Consider the following 4,895-nt stretch of genomic DNA (forward strand, 5'->3'; position numbering starts at 1 on the left):
TGGGTTTTTGCCAAAGCAGGGCTCATTCAGTTCTGTCAGCTGGGGCTACAGTGACACCTAGTAACTGCTGGGCTAATTACAGCTGAGGTTTTCCCAGGCTCTGCCCTGTTAGCTCCAGCAGTGAGAAATTCCTCACCCACAGCAGGATCTGCCCTTCGCAGTATCACCTTCGATTGCCACGAGAGCCAGCGCTGAGCCGAATAGTCTGAGAAACAGCAATTTACTTGCTTACGCTGACACGCTCCTTAGAATATAAAATCATGCTTTGAATCATCCATTTTAATTAATTAGTGATACAGTATCACTTCTAAAGAGACCTTCCTGCATGCTTTCTACATTTTACATCAACCCCCATATGGCCACTATGCCAGCAGTTCGTTCCCTGAACACATCTGCTACTTATCTTTTGTTGAATAGACCAAATTTACTTCATATATAATACTTAAGAGTTAAATAACAATTCAAATACTAGATTTGACAATCCCATCAAAAGAGAAAACTGCATTTTCAGCTGTACTTTCAATAGATAAGGTACCAGTAGGTTACCAAGGTAATCTAAGAAAGCAGGACTTTGCAGTTTGTGCATGACTTGCAACCAGCAACTTGAAAAGGTTTTCCACATTTTAAAACTTAAAAACAGTACTATAAGAATTACAAAATTCCCATTTTAGGAAAAAAGATGCTGAGGCACCGGCCACTTGAATGATTTCCACAGTGTTTAGAAGATGTTTAAGTGCAATGAGAGAGACCGTACTTTCTGCCTGTCCTGGTTTCAGCTGAGAGGATTGATTTTTCTTCATAGTAGCTAGTGTGGGGATATGTTTTGGATTTGTGCTGGAGACAGCATTGATAATATAAAGATGTTTTTGTTCTATGGACTTATTGTTGAGCAGTGTTTACATGGGGCCAAGGCCTTTTCTGCTTCTTGCACTGCCCTGCCAGCGGGATGGCTGGGGGTGGACAAGAAGTTGGGAGGAGACACAGACAGGACAGGTGACCCAAACTGACCAAAGGGGTATTCCATACTATATGACGTCATGCTCAGTTTATAAGGAGCTTGGAGGAAGAGCGGGGGGGAGCAGCGGCATTCGGAGCAATGGCGTTTGTCTTCCCAAGTAACCGTTACGCGTGACAGAGCCCTGCTTTCCTGGAGATGGCTGAACACCTGCCTGCCCATGGCAAGCGGTGAATGAATTCCTTGCTTTGCTTTGCTTGTGCGCGTGGCTTTTGCTTTACCTATTAAACTGTCTTTATCTCAACCCACAAGTTTTCTCACTTTAACTTTTCTAATTCTCTTCCCCATCCTGATGGGGGGGGGGGGGGGAGTGAACGAGCGGCTGCGTGGTGCTCAGCTGCCCGCTGGGGTAAAACCACGACACTGCCTTACTGTACATTCCTGCAGTAATTCAGACTGTGTAAATCTGAAGGCTATGTCAAATAATACATTTTGAATGTTGGGGAAGCTGTGTATCCTCAGATGGGCAAAAAAACTGAGTTTAGAAGGGATTGCACAGGTGCCTCTGAAAGCAGAACAGTAGGCTAGTGGTGCAGATAATTGGCAATCAAAATAATTATTCAGTGAGTGTTCTCTACTTCCACACTTAAGAAAAAGCAATGACATGCATTCTTGTTAAGTTCAGTTAGTAGTTTTCTTGTTGATGAAGGCAGGTATTCTAAACTACTCTTTTTTCTTTATTTACAGATCCTGATTCTGAGAAAAACAGATAAAACTCTCATGACAATTTAATTCTACCAAGAAGCCATTATATTGAGTACTCTTTTCATTGTTTTTTTATACCCCTATTTTTCTCCTACTTACTTAAAGCCAAAACAAGTGTGTTTGTTTGTCACACAGTCCTTTTTGCAGTCCTACTGATGTCTTTACAAGTCCAGACACTGGCTGCTAATTACTTTAGAAGACCATAGATCAAGGATAACTAGTAGTGAAGTCAACATGGCACTTCTATTGATTATGTCCTAAAACTGCCTCAAATAATTGGAAACAGTTGGCTAGTAAGTTGGGTTAACTGACCTTCTTTAACCTTTAAAATCACAAGCCTTGGAGATTCCTGTGGTTCCTTTACTGTGTGTTTTGAGTCACATATAACACTGACATTCTTTGCTTCTGAGGTTTCTTCTGATTAGAGCTTGAGCTTATAAAACTACGTGACCCTGTACACAGCTTACAGCCAAAAGGTCCAAAGCACACTCTTTTACATCAGTTGATTGAATGCACATGACAACAAACCATTGAGTGCGTTGCCTTCAACTTGAGCGGGAAGAACTTTCGGTAAAGGTCTTGTATTTAGTGTTCTGTTTCTTTAAGAACGAGCATGGCCTCAGCAAAGAGGGGTTTTTCCTTTGTTTTAGAGGGGAGAATGAAGGCAGAAGAAAACCAGTTACTCAGATCTTGACTTGAATGCTGACATACAAAGACACTGAGCTGAATCCATGCAAGCAACTAGAAAATACTGCTGCTGTTTGGAAGCGAAGATAGGAAGGCGCCTAAAGGCTTCGCTGCACTGTACAGCAAGAAGGCTGGAGTATTTGTACCTCAGAAAAAAATTGCTCAGTACAAATTTGCTCTATAAATTCTTTTAAGCTATGCTCAGATTTGTACATGAACCTTCTGAATTCTTGTCTGGTTACCGCATTTCCTAACTTCTCAATTCTCATAAACTTGAAAAAATATTACTTAATAAATTATAATTCTTTTTACTGTGTGTGATGAGAGGGTATAATTTTGCAAGTTTTAAGGCACTTAATATCCCCTATGCTGCTTGCTAACACTGTGCTGGTTATTGTCCATCACTGGAAACCTGATCCCCATGCGTGGCTGTGCTCACTAGTCTCCAAGCTGGTCCTTACAAACTACACACTAACTGCATGAATTAGAAGATAATTATTAAACATGAACAATACCTGATAATATGACCAATAACCATCCTGAGTGAAGAGTACCTAGTATATTTGTCATTATCCCTGAACAAAATTACTTACTAAGCAGACACTGTATTCACAGAACATTGCATTCCTTCTTTATCCAGCAAAGATTAATAACTTCTGAGTCAGACTTATGCCTGGATTCTGGGAACGAGGAAACAAAGATCTTGCGGTTACTCATTTTGCACAAACTGCTTCTTTTCAGAGTAGCGGTTTTTACCATGGGGTGAAATGAAAACAGCTGCCAACTGCAATTTGCTTCAAAAAGGCACAGTCCATACATGTCTGTGGCTCTGAGGAGCCCGGATCTTCGATACGCTACAGCCATTGAGCACTTTCTTTCTCCTGAACGTTTAACACTGAATTCTCACCCCCGCAAACACTGCTGTGTCGGATCTGAGTGGTAAAGAGCAGGCTCCTCACCCTTTCCACGCACGCTGCTTGCTAGATCTTGTATACAAAACAGCCGGCGTGTCTTTAGCAGAGCCAAGCATGGCAGAACGGCTTCTGTACTGCCTGTACCATCAGGCTCCCAAATATATTTGAGCCCTTCCCACACGCTCTGGATACTGGGACCATCTCAGTGCGGGGCTAAAAGTATTCAATGCAGGTGATGAGCAAGTCCTAAGCAGCTTAGGTCTGCTTTCACCTCTCAGTGCAGGCAAAATCAAGGGAATTAGCCCTAATCTTAGGGCAGAATGCTGCTCATCTAACATCAGGTGCGATGTAGATGCTGCAGCTTGGCTAGCTTCTCCAGCCACCTTTTTTTATTCAAGAGAAAGGGCCACTTTAGGTCACCATTCATCTGACCCAGTTTAGACCTAGCAGTGCCCAGCGAGCGCATCACAGCCAACTACGACAGGAGCCTGCTATGCCAGCAGCCCAGGTTGACTCAGATTTATCAGATGAAGCCCACGCTGGAGTCCAGGTGTGCTGTGTTGCACTTAGACAAGCTATAAATTGCTTCTGAAAATAAAACCCATGTTCCTCTTCAAAAGCCTTACCGCTAGTCCGCAGTTCAGGGGCTGGTGAGAAGCACACCCGCCCATGGCTAATTTTAGAGTGTCCTAGTTGCCAGCCTCGGAGGTGTTGCTGTCTGATACCTAAGTAATCAGGAAGGAAATTAAAGGGGATTAAAATAACAAGGTTATTTTGTATCCTTCTCCAGACGAACCAAGCCTGAACCAGACCTCATGGAATTTTCTAATGACTCCCTTAAAATGGGTGTGCTCAATTCAAGTTTAGAAGAGCAGATAAAAGGCAGACTCATCTCCATGAGAAAGGGCCTTTGGTTCCTACAAACTATTTTCTCCAAAGGCTACATTTATTTTAAATTAAAAAAAAAAAAAAAAAGGCACATTCTGTGCTTTACTGCTTAAAATCAGCAGTGCAGGTTTTACTGGCCTTCCTTTGAAGAGAAACTGCATACCTGAATTCAGGTCAGGTCACCCTGAGAGCATTTAAGCTCCAGAGCAAGGATGACTCAAGTGTCCTTTCCCCCGCTGCAGTGCGGTGTTGTTCAGCATTACTTCCACTGCTGTTTGCAATTAAATGGAGCAGCCCTCACTGCTCCTCCTCCCAGCTCCTCTCACCTCTCAGATGAAAAACAAAAAAACAAAAAAAAAGAATCACCTGTTCCTTCAAAGACCCTGAGAGCTTCTCCTCCAAGCGCCTGCGCTGTGCTCTTCACCAAATGAAAGCCAAACCCAAATGGCCCCCGCAAACCCAAGGGAAACTTCGTTTCTCCCAACCACATCCGCATGGTGGGGGAGCAGGGAGAGCACCGAGTCTGTCCCCCAGGGAAGTGAGCACTGGGTGCCGACAGCCCCGGGCTACCGAAGGGATGGGGGGAAGCCCTGAAGCAGAGGGAGGTGAGAAAACAGCACCCAGAGCTGACCTCGTGTGCGGCAATGCTGCCGGTGGCTGCCCTGATGTGATGCCCGTGCTCTCTG

Source organism: Balearica regulorum, chromosome 24, assembly GCF_011004875.1.
Source record: "Balearica regulorum gibbericeps isolate bBalReg1 chromosome 24, bBalReg1.pri, whole genome shotgun sequence".
Taxonomy (NCBI): domain Eukaryota; kingdom Metazoa; phylum Chordata; class Aves; order Gruiformes; family Gruidae; genus Balearica; species Balearica regulorum.